Source organism: Aedes albopictus, chromosome 3 (genome assembly GCF_035046485.1).
Source record: "Aedes albopictus strain Foshan chromosome 3, AalbF5, whole genome shotgun sequence".
NCBI lineage: Eukaryota > Metazoa > Arthropoda > Insecta > Diptera > Culicidae > Aedes > Aedes albopictus.
Window position 1 is genome coordinate 126,860,666 of NC_085138.1, and position 19,123 is coordinate 126,879,788.

Consider the following 19,123-nt stretch of genomic DNA (forward strand, 5'->3'; position numbering starts at 1 on the left):
ATCACACCAGGTCCGCTCCAGAATTTTCTGGTGGATCCTCAAACAAAGCAGGAGATCTCAGGGGCGTTTTAGGTGATCTCAACGGGTTACAGAGGGGTACGATTCAGGTACGATTCAAATGGTCTTAGAGGCGTTTCAGGGTGTCTCAGGGGCGTTTATGGTGGTTTCAGGGAAGTACCAAGAGATCTCAGGGGCATTTCAGAGGGTTCCAAGAGTGTCAGGGGGTCACATGAGAACTAAGAGGTGTTTAAGGGAGTCTCAGAGGGGCGCATCAGTATTTTTTTATCTGTATTAACGAGATTTTTACCCCTAGGCCAGTTCATCTCGGGACCCACGCTGTACTTCCCTTCCGAAGGAAGCATTCACATTTTTGAGAATGTCGGGAGTGGGATTCGATCCCAGGTCCCCGGCGTGATTGTCACGTGCTTTAACCATCACGCCATGTCCGCTGCACAGGGGCGTTTCAGGGGTATTCAGGGGGTTCCAGGGGGCTCCACGGATCTCAGGGCGTTTCAAGGGGTCACACCAGAGCTCAGGAATACTTAAAGGAGTCTCAGGGGCGCTTCAGGGTATCTCAGTGAGGTTGCAGATGGCCTCTGAGGCATTGCAGGGGGTTTCCGGGAGGGTTGCGAGAGATTCAGAGGCGTTTCAAGAGGGTCCAAGGGAGTTTCGGGCGGGGGTCTCATGGGTGCTTCAGGTGTTCTCAGGGGCATTTAATGGGGTCTCAGGGGATTCAGGGGGCGCATCAGAGGGTCTCAGGGGCGTTTCAGCCGGCTTCAGAGGGTACCAGTCAGGGATGCCAGATGATTTTTTGAAAAATCTGTATCACCCTTTTCAAAAATCTGTATCCCATACAAAAATAAAATAGCCCCTCTAGCTCAAAATTCTGTATTTCATATAAAACGAAATCTGTACGGATCCTCAAAAATCTGTATAATACAGAAAATCTGTATATATATGGCATCCCTGGTACCAGTAGATCTCAGGAACGTTTCAAAAAGGGGCGTGTCAAGGGAGTCCCAGAGGGTTTCAAGGGGTTTCAGGAGCGTTTCAAAGGTTTATAAGGAGATTCCTTGGGGCATGAAGGACGCTTCAGATAGTCTCAGGGAGTTCCAAGGATGTTCCAGAGGGACTCAGGAGCGTTTTAGGGAGTTTCAGGGGTTATCAGGTAACTTTAGGAGTGCTTCAAGGGGATCCACAGGGTTTCCTGAGGTTTCAGGAATTGGCAGTAGATCCTGACACCTCCTGAGACCTATCGGAGATCTCCGGTACCCTTTGAAACTCCCTGAAACTCCTATAAGACCCTCTTCTAACTCCCCTGGAATCCCCTGGACTCTTTGAAGCGCCTCTCAGGCCACCTGAAATGCCTCGGAAAGTCCATCTAACTTCCTTGAAGGCCTCTGAAAACCCCCTGAAACTCCTCTGAGACCACCAGGTACACCTCTGGAACTTCCCTTATCAGAGAGTTTGTACAACACACAAATTAAAACCTATCACATCTATCCTGTTGATGATCCTCGATCATATTACTATACACAGACGATTGCAGCACAGTATTTCAAGTTTCACATTTACCGAATACGCCAAACTACCATTATCACGTGTCTAGCGTCTATTTCGTGCCATATCTGATTGAATCCCCAAATCACAAACGATCATGAAATTAAATAAAATTTCATAAACGCTCGTACTCTCGAAAGCTATAAAAGCTGTTTGGCTGACAAATTGTTCTATTACCGAAGTCAGAAAGCATCGCATGAATGATACTGTTCAGCTCACTTTTCCACACGCTGCTTTCTGCTGCTACATGTGTTTTGCCTTTTCCCACATACCTACCGACAATCCAGTAGTTTAGGCGAACGAGTGAGTGAGATTGTACGGACGACTCGACGGGCCTGCAACATGATGCGGTACAAAGCGTTAACATTACCGCAAATTATTCGTCATGATAACCACTTGTGAAGGCAGCCAGAACCTACAAATGCAGAGCCCCGGCAGGCAGGGGTGGCTCGGACGGAGTCGGTTTGGCCTGGCGGTGGCCGGTGGCCGGGTCGTGTGTGGTTTCACTTTGCATCTGAAACGAGGAGGTTTCGGTTCGGTTCGGTTTGGTTTTGCTTCGCCAACAGATTCAAGCTCGTGCAACTGATTGTCTGCGGCTTTCGCACATACAGTTCTAGGCTGGAGAGCTAGGAGATTGTAGGATTGTAGGCATGTGCTTTTGTAGTGCCTGGAAATGGTAGGTGTATATTGAAATGTGCCATTATGGAGTTCTACCAGGGGACCCCGGTAACATAATCCATCTGTGCACTGAGCGATGTTTTTCCACTTCGGTTTGCAATGGTTTCATTTACGTTTCGGATATCGCGCAACGGGCTTAAGGCAGAGAATGGATGAGAGCTTGGTCACGTGTTCGCTTAATTGATTTAAAGGTATAACCACGCCAGGGCGAACAGGGTTTTCATGGCTCGAGTGACCTTAAGAGTTGTAAATAGATGTAGGCTGTCGAACGAAAAAAATGACTACAGGTAAACCTCGATTTAGTGGACCCTCGATTATATGTACTTCGATTTTGTGTACAGTTTTTAATCGTAAAATTTTTATTATCCAAACAGTTTGAAACTTGCAGTTTGTATTATGATGACTTATAATGCAGGGGTTTTTAGCCTGATGACACGCGGAGCACTTCATATCAATTAATCGATTTGTAAAGCACCCATAATAAAATAATTAAACATTTTTGGTGGATGCATGCAAACTGCCCATTCTTCAGACCTTTCCTCAAAGCTTTCTAACAAAATTATTCCAAGATTTCGTATGACCTCCTCACCGAGATTTGTATATATTATTATTATTATTATTGTAATGCTTCTGACAAGATATGTGATAAATTAATTCCAGTGCTGGCATGATCAAATCAGAGCTAGTTAGTTAACGTTCCACGATTTCAGTGCCCCTTCACTGGTACATTCCCATGGCTTCCTGGAGAAATCTCTAAAGAAATCCTTGCTGAAATTTTTGAAGTCATTCTTTGAATATTGAAGAAGTCTATAACATAAATTTCAGAAGGAATTACACAAACCCTGATTGATCCACCCAGTGGTGATAGTGCCTTTCTCGTCGAATCTGCACTCATGATCTTTCCGTCGACTCAATAAATCTTGCCTGTGAGTCAGTGATCAGCCCCAAATATCTGTGATTTGGTAACAGCCGGGATGGAGGCAATTCTCATAACACCTAAGAATTTGTGTGTTTTGTTTAAGGTGAAACATCAAGGAATGCCATTGCAATTTAGCATACACTTGTTTATCTTGGCTTTGCTCACTTGTAAAAAGAGACAGCTTCTCCAAATCGAACGCATTTGTTTACGATTTCTAAAGATTGGTGCTCTTGAAAACGTGAGTAGGGGTCCAGGTCGGCCATTGTGGCAGCCATATGAGAATGCTCTGATGTTTTTCCTTAATGCAAATTTCAACCACATTACAAAACATGCCCTCCAGCTGCATCAAAATTTTGCGCAGTAGTTTAAGACGCAAATAGGATTGTGTTTCGCACATATCTATCGCAAATTTCAGTTTGATTTACCGACATTTAGGGTTAAATTGGGCACAACCGAAATATTGGTTTGATTTTACTACCCGCGGTAGTTTGAACTAACTTATATCTGAGTTCCTTTCATCCTGGTTCAAATCTACTAATATTGGTTTGAAATTACCTATGTAGTTTTAGCCTATTTTCTTGCTAATATTTCATCAAGTTATCAAAATGTTTTGGTTTGAAGTGTCCCATGCATATATTTGGTTTCCTTTATATTTGACCATTTTCGACGGCACACCCGGAAACGATTTCGGAACATTACCAGTAGTTTTGAATGTAGTCTGACCTTATGTTCATACTAATTGTTCATCAGGTTACCTAAAAAGCAGTGATTTGATGGATTTGGTTCACTTTCACATTTGACCACTTCTGGCGGGACACCCGGAACTAGTAACACTGCCGGTAGTAACTTATTTGGACTGTGCCTATTTTCTTGTTAGCCGTGCATCGTTACTGACAAAAAAAGCTTTTTGATGTACCACAAGCTTAGATTTGGTTCACTTTTATATTTGGCCACTTCTGGTGGAACACCCGGAACCGATTCCGGAACACTTACATGGTTAATTTTTACATTTGACCAATTCCGGCGAGACACCCGGACCTGCTTATGGAACACTGTGGTCTCAAACGTAATCTAAGTCTGTTTTATTGAAAACCGTTCATCAGGTTATCGAAAAAGCCACGATTTGATGTGTCACATGTATGGGTTTGGTTTCTATCTACATTTGATCACTTCCGGAGGGACACCCGGAACCGATTCCGGGACACAACTAGTTTTCCCAAATATGACTTGATGTTTTGTCTTGTTAACCGCTCGAATTACCTCAACAGCCATTTGATGTGTTGCGAATATTGATTTGGTTCTCTTTTACATTCGGCTATTTTCGGCGAGACATCCAGAACTGGTTCCAAACCCTACCGGTAGATTCTAATGTGGTCTGAGCCTATTTTCTTTTTTTTTACTTAAACGTTAGCATGGTATGGCGTATTGCTGCTATTCAACCGTAGAGTGGACAAACAACCTGTAACGATACAAACAGACGATTTTCGAAGGGATACGATGCTGTGTGGGAATGCCCCGAATACGGTATTTCCAGATCCGATTTATGCGCATCCATCAGGGCCCGAGGAAAACCAGAAAAGGAAGACATTAGTACATGAAGCTTGTGTACGAGTGAAAGTCTCTTTAATAAAGACAAATCAATCAATCAATCAATTGTGTACGACTTCTTGAAGCAAGCTGAAGTCTTCGTTTGATATCCCCGTCTTGTTGTTCCACTTGTCCACCTCGTGTCTTTGGTTGATATCCCAGTCTTGTTGCTCCACTTGTCGTATTATCTTGTTAAACATTCATTAGGTTATTGCAAAGGTCAAGATTTGATGTGTATAGGCTCATTGTACCAGTTATGGATATAATACCTCAAATTCGCCATAGTTGTTTTCGAAGCAAATCAACAAGAAAAAATATGAACGAAAGGTCACATTCCCAAAATATAATTGCACTCATTCAAACTTCACAGTTTTCTCATATTATAACAAAAATAAAACATTTTCCTTCAAATTTTGGCTTCCTTGCAACATATTTTGCCATAAAGTACCAGTTATGGCTAATCCTACAAGGAATGTATGTAAATAGTGCGAAGTGGAACCGAAGTTAGAATATGTGTCCATAACTGGTACAGAATTACACTATCATTGGCACACGTCATAATAAATACTAAAAATAGTTTTGACTCCGTTTCTATATTTTTCCTGTGAAGTATGAAAACAAAGCAATCATTTGACATATCGACGACATTCGTCGGTCTTCTTCTCATTTTTGTAGGAATATTTTTCCTTAGGTAGTGCAATAACTGGTACAGGCACCCTATATGAGTTTGGTTTACTTTTATATTTGGTAATTTCCGGTGGGACACCCGGAATCGGTTCCGGAACATTTTTGGTTCAGATATAGCCTAAGCCTATTTTCCTGCTCATCGTTCATCAGGTTATCGAAAAAGCAGCGATTTGATGTGTCGCATGTATGGGTTTGGGTAACTATTATATTTTACCACTTTGGCGGGACACCCGGAACCGGTTCCGGAACACCACCGGTTGAGATAGAGTTCGAGACTATTTTCCTGCTAACCGTTCACCATGCATGCATAGGTTTGTTGCATTATCATATCTGTCCCTTTCCTGGGGTACCGGTCCAGAACCGCCATAGCTCCGGAACCGTTGAACCGTTCTTAACCATTTTCAATAGGAAACAATTTTACTGCAAAAAGTGATGTGAGCTTTTTTGTGCACATACACACATACATATAAGGGGCTGTTCATAAACCACGTGGTCATAGGGAGGGGGGGGGGGGTTCGGCCAATGACCATTTTGTATGGACAAATAAAAAATTTTGTATGGACTAATGACCACGCGGGGGGGTTTGAAAAGTCCCAAAAAAAATGACCACGTGGTTTATGGACAGCCCCTAAGACTTGACCCCTCTGGAGGCTCTATCAAATTTGAGGGAAGCTGTAGTCCTGGTGCACGAAAAAGGCAAAAAAAACCTGAAGAATATTTTTTTAAGAATCCATAAATGGATTTTCTGAAGGAATTCCAGAAGAAATACCTAAAGAAACACCTGGTAACCACTGGTGGAATACTTAAGCAAACCCAAGAGCAAACCTGTTGAGGTATTTTTGAAGAAAAAAAATCCTGGAAAATCCCCTAATAAAAATCCTTACCATTTTTTTAATGAATTCCAGAATGAATCCATAAAGAAATTCCAAGAGGTAAGGTACACCGGGGCAAGTTGAAACGGGTGGGGTAAGATGAAACAGCTGGTTAACATGATGTTTTTGAATGATGATAAACAGTTTGATCGCCATAACACATAGTTTTTGATTCAAACAATCTTTTAGCGAATGATAAATTTTCAAATTGTATTTAAATCTATTTCAAAACTTCGTGTTTTATCTTGCCCCACCCGTTTCAACTTGCCCCGGTGTACCTTACGCTTGGAGGAAATCCTGGAGAAATTTTAAAAGGAAATACATTTCTGATGAAATCTCTGTATGCATTTCTGTAAGAAGCTCTGCAAGACAGTTTTCCAGTTTTCAGCCAAAGAATCTCTAAAAGCATCTGTAGAATTTCGGAAGGAATCTTTGGAAGGCTTTTTAAAACTTTCTTAAGAAATTCTTGAAGCATTTTCTGGAAGAGAAATGTCTTAAAGAAATACCTCAACGAATGTGATGAGTTTTTTGGAATTTCCTTGATAATATCTTGTACAGTTTCTAAAGCAATTTATGGAGAAAATTCTTTAGAAAGGTTCAGCGAAATTGTTGAAGAACCCCCGAATTTCTGATTTTTAATGTATCCGTGAATCACTATCTAAAATAAATCCATGGAGTATTTTTGAGAAAGTTCACGGAAGGTTTTCTAGATGAATGCTTTGAAAAATTTCTGGAGGAATCTATATGAAAAAAAAACCTCAAGAAATTTATAGATGAATTTCTGAAACAATCTATACCAGATTTCCCTGAAGTATTTTTTTTAAAAGAATCCATGCAAAATTTTTGGAAGCTACCCGTGCAAGACTTTCTTAAGAAGCTCTTGGAGGAAATTTTGGAGGACATTCTAAAGTCTAAAGGAATTCATAGAAGACTTTGTGAAAGAATTTCGGAAAGAATCTCTTTATGGCTTCCTGAATTTTTTTTTCAAGTAAATCTGGTTCCAAAGGAGTCCCTGAAAGAATTTCCTTGAGAAGATTTTTTTTCAGGAGCTTGTAAAAGATTTTTCAAATGATACCCAGGATGGATTTCAGCACGGTTTCATGAAAGAATTATCAAAAAGTCTGTGGATGTTATCTCACAGTAATCCTTGGGAAAATCTCTGGGAGAAAATCTGGAGATATTTCTGAAGAAATTATTAGTAGAATTTATAATAAGAGCCATGCTTTTGAAAGAATTCCTCAAACCATTTGCTAAGGAATCCCAATGACATTTTCTATAAGAATCTTTTCGGAAAATTTTCAAAAAAAAAAATCCCTGGAAAAATTTCTAAAGAAATCCAAAGAAGGTTTTCTGACAAAAATGGATCATACATTAAAAAAAAGGAAGAAAGTTTAGGAATAAAACTTTGGTTTGAGAGAATGCAAAATGGAACTTGCAATAAATTTTTCGGAAAAAAAATCTAGAAAAACTAGGATAAATGTCTGAAGAAATCCCTGGAGATGTTTCTGCAGAAACTCATAAACAACTTTCTGTATAAAGAAATTTCTGAAGGAATTTTTGAAAGAATCCCTGAAGGAATTCGCGCTCGAATTCATGGATATTTTTTTAAAAGCGAATTTAAGAAGTTACTCATGCTATATGCTCTGAAATAATTATTTGTGAAATTTGTAGAACTAGGGGAATTTCTTTGCAAATTCCTGACTAAAATTTTCCACATGATGCCATGGAAGATTTTTTTGAAAAAATCCGTGAGGGAATTTTTAGTCGAATACTCGGACAAATTTCCAGAAGATTTTTTTGGAAAGATTTTTGAGTAAAATTGGTAGATTTTTTAAAGAAATCTCCAATAGACTCTCCAAACGAGTTCCTGGAGAAATTTCTAAATAAATATCCAGAAGAGTCTCTGAAATAATCCCTGGGCGAATTTCTCAAACAATCTCAGAAATGATTTGTGAAATCATGGAGGAATTGGTGAAGCAATTTATGCCAGATTTTGTAAAAAAAAATCTTTGTGACACTTTTTGAGGAATACATGGAAGATTTTGAGAAATAATCTGTGACATGATGATTTGATTTCGACAGTTTTCTTCTGAGACTGTTGTAATAAAATTCAGGGTTCACTTAACTTTATTTAACACCGCAAAATTGCAACAAAAGACGATCGAGCAGATAGCGGTGCATATCTACACTATTCGTACAGAGAGATCGTTCGGCAAATACAACACAATCAGTAATCACGCTCTATCAAGTGCTTGTCACGAATCTCTGAATTTCTAAATGAGTGTAGAATTAAAAGTTAAAATACACAAAAATAAAAACAAAAAAAAAATCTAAATGAACCTCTTAAGGAATTTCGGAAGCAATTCGTAAAAGAAGTCCCGGGTAAATCCTTGGAGACATTTTCAAAGGAACCCCTGATTGAAATTCTGAAGCTTTTCAATTTTTTTTTGACATTTGTACAAATAATATTATTGTGTTTGTCAATAGCTCAAAATATTGGCTTTTGAATCAACCATGCATATTTTTGGAGACAAATGATTTCGAATGTAACAAACTCGCGATATAGCGTTATTATTGTTATAGCTTAATTATAGTGATTTTCAGCCCAGTGCTGGTTCGTATCTAGCGAGATAGTGGTTTATTCAATATTTAGAAAGAATTACTTATATATACGCAAAACAAGAAAAGCTACCAAAAATTGAGATATGCCTTTTCTACCAATTTATGTATTAAAAACGTACAGAAAATGTGATAAATCATAATCCATTCGTTGTATTAAGATGCGCTACACGGTTCCATAGCTTCCATACCACTACACACAAACACCTCCATTCAAACCCGAGAAGTTGAACCGGGTTGCGTCTAAAAATAACTTTCGCTTCGCTGCTGAGCTTCGCGTCCTATTGTCTACATGGAATTTTCCACTTGCAAACAGAAACCTGCTGGATGCGGGCTTTTCAGTGCACAATGGGTCTAGAGTCGTATTTACGAAGACAAAAATTTTTCTGCCAAGTTTTGTCATTTCATTTTTTTTTTTTTTCATTATTGTGAAATGATTACGGTCAATCAAGTGTGGCTTATCCAAAAATCTGCTGATTAATTATTCTCTATATAATATCAGAAAGATTTACAAAGTTATAGCAAATTTACAAAAATAAAACATTCGATTGATTTGATTGATTTGTCTTTATTCAAGAGATAAAACATTCGAATCATTAGAACTTTCCGAAAAGTTTTCAATAAATTGCAACTTTTTTGCCTTTGGTAATATTTTAGTCCAGTTGTCAGCTAGCACTCGACTGGTTCGGTCAGCTTGTTGCTGTAGAGCAATCTTTCGGTATCGCTATTATTTGCAATGGCTACTATACGAAAAATACAATAGTTATAGACTTCAGTGTGCTTCCAGTGCGGCCGAATGCAGGAACTATTGAAAAATTCCTGTGCAATGAGCTTAAGATTGAGATGACTGACATCAAAAATCTTCAACTGCATACAATTCGAAACTGTGCGTTTATCGAAATGCGCAGTTTAGAAGCAGCCGAACATTTTGTTGCTTCACATCACCTCAAGCATTCCATGTCCACGGGGAACAAAAAGTTCAACATCCCCATATACATGGAAGACACTGCTATAAACGTTCGCATCCACGATCTGCCGCCAGGGATTCCTAATGCAGTTGTCGCCGAACACATGAAGGAATACGGGAAAGTTGTTTCAGTCGCACGTGAATTGTGGAAAAAATTCTTCGTGGGAATCCCAAACGGTGTTCGGGTGGTGCGAATTGAACTTAACACGCACATACCGTCGTTCATCAAAATTCAGAACCAACCTACTACTGTGTCATACCGCTCACAAATACCGACCTGCAGGCAGTGTGAAAGGAAGGCACATCCAAATCTAAAATGCTCGGAAGCTGCAGCAAAACAAAAACAAGACATCGAAACGATGTCCCAACCATGCGACTTACAATCAGACCAACGAAAACGGCAACCTACGAACGCTGTAGCTGACAACCCGACGAAGATGGATCTCACAATCGAAAAGGAACAATGCACCTTCAGCCAACAACAGCCAAAACGAAACGCCTGCCAGTTGAGTTCAACCGAAGTACGTTCTCCACCACGAAAAAAAGCCTCTACAGTTCCACCAAATAAGTGTGATGCGCTGTGCGAGACCAACGACGACGACAACGGTGACGAACGCGAAGCAATGAACACTGCGGACACTGATACAGATTCAGACTCAGACCCGGACCCAGCGCGAGATGACGTCGACGGATGGCTACTGAAGTTCAGTAAACGGTCAAAGCGGCAGGATAAACTAATAGCAAAGTATTGTAATCGATCAAAAAAATGAACTGTAATGAATAATTTGTATTTATTTTTTTTTTGACACGAATGCACTGTTAGTGTAAAGTGTCGGTAATAAAACAAAAAAAAAATATTTTAGTCGAGTCCAACGATACATGAAGACCAATACATTAGTCACTAACTTTCAAAATTTAATTTAATTCGGTTCGCTTAGTCCTAAGGTACAGTAATTTGATAAACGGAAGTCAAAAACTAGATATAGATAAAAGGGCTCTAATTTCGTGTAAAGTGGAATAATCAATCAAGCCCAAATTTGCACCAATTAAATCAAACTCGTTGAGGAACAAGTAATCAAAATTTGAATAGTTTTGGTGGACTTTATAAAAGGATACAACTTGCTAAAAATGTTTTAGGCAGTTTTTAAAACTTAGCATGCTTTTGTATATACCACTAGGCGGTGCTAGAGGTCAAGCAAATTTTTAATTTAAAATATCTCAGAATTCTGGTCACTCACAAAGTCGGTGTCTTTGATAATGTTGTTTGGTAGGTCAAGGGCTTACCGTTAATGGTCCACTTGTTTCGAAATTTTGCCACAAGGAAGCGCAAGTTACACATTTGCAAAATTATGGAAATGAATGTTTTTTTTCGTAAAGCAATCAAAAAGCTGTAATTTAGTTTTCTTTGAACATATTTAAGTCAAGTCAAAGGTTTTTCAAAGAGCTATATATTAGTCATAAATGTGCAAAATTTCATTTCATTCGGTTCACTTAATCCAGAGATATAGCAGTTTAACGAAGAACACTCAAATATGAAACATTTTAATAGAGTCGCTCCAACTTCATGTAAAACTATCCAATCGAGCTCAAATTTGTACCATTTATAGCTAATTAGTTGTGCAACTAGCAGATAAAATTTAAGAATATTCCCTACACATTATAGAAAGTTACAGGTTGCTGAATATATTCGAGATAATAAGTAAAAGATACATGCTTCTACTAATTTGCAACTAACGCTGTCTACTGACAGAATCCTGAACCAATCAGCTAATCAACTGAAACGCCTCAATAAACCAAACAACATTGCCGAAAAAACCAACTTTCTAAGTAATCAGAGTTCTGAGATATATGGAATATAATAATTAATTTATCGTCAGCGCTACCTAGTGGTGGAATTTTGAATCAAAAGGCCCATCACCAGTAAAACCTTGGCTGGCCTAACAACTTTGCCAAGTATACCGAATATTTAAGTAATCATGGTGCTAAGATGTACGGTATGGAAATTTCGCCAGTGCTACGTCTTGCTGTCTGTGATATCTGTCATACCAGAGACAAACAGACGTAACACTGATGAAATGTTTATACCAAATACCTCATCATCCTGATTACTTAGAGAGTTGGTGTCTTCGGCAATATTATTTGGCTGGTCAAGAACTAACAAATGATGAGCCGTTTGATTCAAAATTCCACCACAAGGCAGCGCTAGTGAGCAAACAAATATTATATTCCATATATCTCTGATTGGTTCAAGGTTCTGTCAGTAGACGGCGCTAGTTACGAATTAATTGAAGCATGCAACTTTAATTTATTATTTCAAATATATTCAGCATGCTGTAACTTTTTCAATAATGCGACAAATATTCTCAAATTTTTCCTGCCAGTTGCACAACTAGTAAGCTATAAACGGTACAAATTTGGGCTCGATTGGATAACTTTTCATAAAATTGGAGCAACTCTAATAAAGTAGTTCATATTTGAGTGTTCTTCGTTTAATTGCTATATCTCTGGATCAAGGGGACCGAATGAAATGCGACATTGCACAATTATGACTAATACATAGCTCTTTGAAAAACCTTCGACTTGACTTAGACACGTTCAAAAAAAACAAACTTACAGCTTGTTGATTACTTCACGAAAAAATATCAATCATTTGAATGATTTTGCAAATGTGTAAGCGCCGCCTAGTGGACCATTAACTGTAAGCCCTTGACTCACTTAACAACGTTGTCGAAGACACCAACTTTCTAAGTGGTGAGAGTCCTGAGATATATGAAATTTAAAATTTGCCGTTTATTGGTGGAATTTCTAATTAAACGATCCATCACCATCCATCATGGCATCGCAAATAAAATTAATAGAAAGCAGATTTTTGAATCAGTTTAACCAGACGAACCACCCTAACATAACAATAATAGGGAATATGGTCAACAATTGAAAATAAACTTTCTAAAACACAATATGTGTCTAAAAACTTAAAGCTGAAGCTTAAACAGTTTTGTCTTCGCAAATACGGCTCTGGACCCATTGTGCAGTGTGGCGGCTGTATCACTTCCATCATCAAGCCACGTTTGTGTTGATGATGATGGCTTTCAGCCTCTTATCGATTCATGTGCAGTTATAGCCGTGCTGGTTAGAGCGCAGGATACTGTGTATCACCATGATAATGTCTCTCGGTTCGATTCCCGCCGCCGCCCGTATTTCTTTTTAAACATGTATTGGTATTTGATGCCGCCGCTGCTGCCATGATCAGTCTAAAAATAGAACAAATAATGAGAAACCAGTGCGACAGAGCACACGCACACATGCGAAATTTTCCTTTTCCAGATTCTAGGAAGCCAATACAATTTTTGGTATACTGCCACCTACCAATTTTTGTATTTGCAAGGCCCTAATACAATATTTGTATATGTTTCATACCCAATTGTATTAGAATCTGCCAATCTCAGGTTGCGTGTTACGGTGAAATTCTGAATATAATTACACATTCTTTTGTAATTTACATACATCACTTGGTCGACTTTCAACAATATCCTGATTTATGATTTCATGTAAAAATATCCAGCCAGTCATGGAGAGGGCATTCTTTCATGCAAATAAAAGCATCTCGTCCGTTTATAAACGACCGAGAATACCCTCACAATTCCAACAACAACGCAACGGTCCCAAACTGTCCATTCACAATTTCTAAAAGCTCACCGGGCATGTGTCTTCGAATCGACAGCTACTGAGCTACCCACTCGGTAGGTATGAGATTGAACACCACAAAACAGAAACGTTCCGCCGATAAATGGCCCCCCAGTTGGCAATCATCTTTTCTGTAACAGATACCTAGAGCGTAGCGTAGTGCCAGCAAATCGACCACTAAAATATGCTGCCATCCCTCCCAATTATGGACTCTGCTGCATACCCAACGAGGGTCAGGACTGTCAAAATTGATTTAAATCTATATTGCCCTGCCACTGCCAGTCAGTCGACGACGGTCCAAGGGTTTCGGTCGATAGGTTGGGAAGAGGCGTTTGTTTGTGAGAAGCTCAAACGATATGTGATGTGTAGTCAGGGGCAGTGGCAGAATATGCTAAGGGGGTAGCGATGTAGCATAAGATTTTTGTATGCATGGTTGGTTAGCCTCTGATTTGCCTATTTCCATCTGGTCACAATAATTATTTTCTGGTTTTCGATCTTTTTGTCGTTCCTGGCCTCCTTTTACCAGTCCTCCTGTCTTCCTGATCTGCTTGATCTTTCTGGCCATTCTGGTCTTCCTGGTCTCCCAGGTATTTATTGTCTTCCAGTTCTTTAGGGTCTTCTTAGTCTTTCTAGTCTTCCTGGTTTTGCTTTCTTCCTGCTATTCCTGGCAATTCAGATCTTCCTGGTCTCTCTGATCTTGCTTGTCTTTCTATACTATCTGTTCTTCTTGGTCTTCCTGACCTTCCTATCTTGGTCTTTCTGCTCTTTCTGATCTTCCAGGTCTTCCTAGTCTTCTTGGTAATCCTAGTCTTCAAGATTCTCCTGGTCTTCTTGGCCTTCCTGGTCTTCCTGGTCTTCTTGCTCTGTCTGAACTTCCTGGTCCTCTTCCTAGTCTTCCTGCTTTTCCTGATCTTTATGGTCTTTCTGGTCTTTCTAGTCTGCCTGGTCTTCCTGGTATTTATGGTCTTCCTAGTCTTCGTGATCTCTCTGGTCTTCCTGCTCTTCCTGGTCCTTTTGGTCTTCCTTCATTTCATTTATTTAGTTAACATCAAATTCATGATAATACTGAATCAATAATTTGCCGCCATAATACTCGATTTGCAGCTGCAGCTCTCCAACGTCGGTCACGTCCAACACTCGCCAGATCACGCTCCACCTGGTCCGCCCATCGTACTCTCTGTGCTCCACGCCTTCTTGTACCAACCGGATGGTTAGCAAACACCAACTTTGCAGAGTTGTTGTCTGGCATTCTTGAAACATGCCCTGCCCATCGTATCCTTCCGGCTTTGGTCACTTTCTGGATGCTGGGTTCGCCGTAAAGTGCAACGAGCTCGTGGTTCATCCTTCTCCGCCACAAACCGTTCTCCTGCACGCCGCCGAAGATCGTCCTTAGCGAAAACTCCGAGTGCTTGCAGGTCCTCCTCGAGCATCGTCCATGGCTCGTGTCCGTAGAGAACCACCAGTCTTATCAACGTCTTGTACATGGTACATTTGGTGCGGGGGTGAATTTTTTTCGACCGCAGTTTCTTCTGGAGCCCATAGTAGGCACGACTTCCACTGATGATGCGCCTTCGTATTTCACGGCTCACGTTATTGTCAGCCGTTAGCAAGGAACCGAGGTAGACGAATTCTTCTACCACCTCAAAAGTATCCCCGTCTATCGTAACATTGCTGCCAAGGCTTGTCCTGTCTCGCTCAGTCCCACATACCACCATGTGCTTTGTCTTAGCCGCATTCACCACCAGTTCGACCTTTGCTGCTTCGCGTTTCAGGCGGATGTACAGTTCTGCCACCGTTCCAAATGTTCTAGCAATAATATCCATGTCATCCGCAAAACAGACAAATTGGCCGGATTTCGTGAAGATCGTACCCCGGCTGTTGAGCCCGGCTCGTCACATAACACCTTCTAGGGCGATGTTGAATAGTAGGCAGGAAAGTCCATCACCTTGTCGTAGAACCCGTCGAGATTCGAATGAACTGGATAGTTCACCCGAAATCCTTACGCTGTTCAGCACACCGTCCATCGTTGCTCTTATCAGTCTGGTAAGCTTCCGGAGAAAGCTGTTCTCGTCCATGACTTGGTCTTCCTTGTCTTCCTGATTTTCCTGATCCAGCTGGTCTTCCTGGTGTTCCTGGTCTTTTTGGTCTTCCCGATCGTTCTTCCTGTCTTCGTGGTCTTTGATCTTCCTGGTCTTCTTGTCTTGATGGTCTTCTTGGTATTACTGGTGTTCCTGGCCTTCGTTTGTCTTCCTGATCTTTTTGGTATTCCTAGTGTTCCTGGTTTTTCTAGTGCTCCTGGTCTTCGGGGTCGTCTGGTCTTTCTGGTATTTCAGGTATTCTTGGCATTCTTGCTGTTCGTCGTCCTCTTGGTCTTACTAGTATTCCTGGTCGTCTTGGTCTTCCTGTGTTTACCGGTCTTCCTGGTTTTCATGGTATTCCTGGTTTTTCAGGTCTTCCTAGTTTTCCTGGTCTTCTTGGTTTTCCAGGATTTCTTGGTCATCCTGGTCTTCATGATTTTTCTGTATTTTGCTTTCCTAGTCTTCCTGGTATTCCTGATCTTCCTGTTCTTCCTGGTCTTCCTGGTTTTCCTCGTCTTCGTGCTCTTCGTGGTCTTCCTGATCTGCCTGGTCTTCCTGGTGTTCCTGGTGATCCTGGTCTTTGTGACCTTCCTGGTCTTCGTTATTCTTCCTGGTCTTTGGTCTTCCTGGTCTTTGGTCTTCCTTGTCTTTGGTCTTCCTGGTCTTTCTGGTCTTCGTTTGTCTTCCTGATCTTCTTGGTATTCCTGGTGTTCCTGGTCTTTTTGGTCTTGTGGTCTTTCTGGTGTTTCTGTGCCTCTTGATCTTCTTGCTGCTCCTCGTCCTCTTGGTCTTCCTGGTATTCCTGGTTTTCCTGGTCATCCTGGTATTCCTGGTTTTTCAGATCTTCCTAGTTTTCCTGGTCATTTTGGTCTTTCCGGATTTCTTGGTCATCCTGGTCTTCATGATTTTCTGCTTTATTTGCCTTTCTAGTCTGCCTGGTGTTCCTGATCTTCATGTTTTTTTCTGTATTCCTGGTTTTCCTCGTCTACCTGGTCTTAGCGATCTGGTGTTCGTGTCCCTGGTCGTTCTGGCTTTCCTGTTCTTCCTGGTCTTTCTTATTCTTCCTGGTCTTTCTTATTCTTCCTGGTCTTCGTGGTCTTTGGTCTTCCTGGTCTTCTTGGTCTTCTGGTTTTCTTGGACTTCTGGTCTTCTTGCCTTGCTTGTCTTTCTGCAAGGTCTTCGGTTTTCTTTCTGAACTTCTTGGTCATCCTGGTCTTCATGGTTTCCTGTTTTTTTTTGCCTTCTTAGTCTTCCTGGTGTTCCTGATCTTCATGTTTTTTCTGTATTCCTGGTTTTCCTCGTCTACCTGGTCTTAGTGATCTGGTGTTCGTGTCCCTGGTCTTTCTGGCTTTCCTGTTCTTCCTGGTCTTTCTTATTCTTCCTGGTCTTCGTGGTCTTTTGTCTTTCTGGTCTTCTTGGCCCTCTGGTTTTCATGGTCTTCTAGTCTTCTTGCCTTGCTTGTCTTTCTGCATGGTCTTCGGTTATCTTTCTGAACTTCTTGGTCATCCTGGTCTTCATAGTTTCCTGCTTTTTTTTTTGCATTCCTAGTCTTCCTGGTGTTCCTGATCTTCATGTTGTTTTCTGTGTTCCTGGTGTTCCTCGTGTTCCTGGTCTTCGTGATCTGGTGTTCGTGTCCCTGGTCTTTCTGGCTTTCCTGTTCTTCCTGGTCTTTCTCATTCTTCCTTGTCTTCGTGGTCTTTGGTCTTCCTGGTCTTGCTGGTCTTCTTGGTCTTCTGGTCATCTTGCCTTGCTTGTCTTTCTTGTCTTCGTGGTCTTCGGTTATCTTTCTGATCTTCTTGGTATTCCTGGTCTCCCTGATGTTCCTGGTCTTCCTGATCTTCATGAACTTTCTGGACTTCCCGGATTTCTCGGTCATCCTGGTCTTTACAGTTTTTCTGTTTTTTGTTTGCCTTCCTGTCTTCCTGGTGTTCCTGATCTTCCTGTGCTTTCTGTCTTCCTGGTTTTCCTCGTCTTCCTGGTCTTTCTGGCCTTCCTGGTCTTCCAATTCTTCCTGGTCCTCGGTGTCTTTGGTCGTCCTGGTCTTTGGTCTTCCTGGTCTTTCTGGTCTTCTTGGTCGTCTTGGTCTTTCTGGTCTTCTTGTCTTTCTGGTGTTCATGGTCTTCGGTTATCTTCCTGATCTTCTTGGCATTCCTGGTGTTCCTGGTCTCCCTGGTGTTCCTTGTATTCCTGGTCTGCATGGTCTTTCTGGCCTTTCTGGTCTTCTTGATCCTCTTGCTGTTCCTCGTCCTCTTGGTTTTCCTGATATTCCTGGTCTTCGTGGTTTTTCTGGTTTTCCTGGTCGTCTTGGTCTTCCTAGTGTTCCTAGTCTTCCCGGATTTTTTGGCCATCCTAGTCTTCATGGCTTTTTCTGTTTTTTTTTGCCTTCCTAGTCTTCCTCGTATTCCTGCTCCTTCTGTTTTTCCTGATCTTCCTGGTTTTCCTCGTCTTCCTGATCTTCCTGGTCTGCCTTGTCTTCCTGATGTTCCTGGTATTTTTGGCATTCCTAGTCTTCCTTATTCATCCTGGTCTTCGTGATCTTGGGTCTTCCTGGTCTTCCTGGTCCTTCCTGGTGTTCTTGTCTTGCTGGCCTTCTTGCTATTCCTGGTTTTCCTGGTATTCTTTTGTCTTCCTAATCTTCTTGGTATTCATGCTGTTCCTGCCCAGACAACCAGTCATCGTATAAGATGTTGCATAAGATGTTAAAGTGGAGGCGATATGCGTACATTTTACATGCGCCTAAATGGCGACATGCACGCATAAGGCCTCCACTTTATCATCTTATGCAACATCTTATACGATGACGGGTTGTCTGGGTGGTCTTCGTGGCCTTTCTGGTCTTCCTGATCGTCTTGGTTTTCCTAGTATTCCTGGTTTTTCACGTCTTCCTAGTTTTCCTGGTCGTCTTGGTCTTCCCGGATTTCTTGGTCTTCCTGGTCTTCGTAATTTTTCTGGTTTTTTGGCCTTCCTGATCTCCCTGATCTTTCTGGTTTTCCTGATTTTCTTTGACGTCCTGTCTTCCTCCCTGCTTGCCTTCTTTTCAGTTGTTCTTGTCAAATGTATACATGTATACAATTTTACAGCCCCATCCAATTCACTCTCCTGCCTTGCTACATTACTGCACCATTCCGATATGTTTTGCCACAGGATTGGAAAACCTTTCGGAGATGTTCATTCACAAAGTCAGGGTTGCTTATAATCCAAACAGCAATAAAATGGTACGTAAATCATATCGAATCGGACAAGTAACAAGATCTGACAACCATTTTCCAGCAGAATCGCTCCCCGTTCCGGTCGATGATCCTCTCTACTTGCAGGGGCGCGGAGGCTCCCATCCCAAAGGGTCATATTTTGATTCACTTTACTAAACAGTCCTAGCTGGCAGCCATGCGGCTATCACTTCGGACCGAACAACACCAATTGTATTGTGTGTGTGGGGGGGGGGGGGATTTGAGATGTGCTGATTTCCGCTAGC

General features: G+C 41.1%; 1 protein-coding gene and 1 pseudogene across 7 annotated transcripts in view; one reads left to right on the forward strand and one right to left on the reverse strand.

Annotated features, from left to right (window-relative positions):
* LOC109621281 (D(2)-like dopamine receptor) overlaps positions 1–19,123 on the forward strand; it is a 182,891-nt gene that overhangs the window by 65,436 nt on the left and 98,332 nt on the right. The gene's annotated exons all lie outside the window — the stretch shown is intronic.
* LOC134290352 (uncharacterized protein DDB_G0286299-like) lies at positions 1,976–17,999 on the reverse strand (annotated as a pseudogene).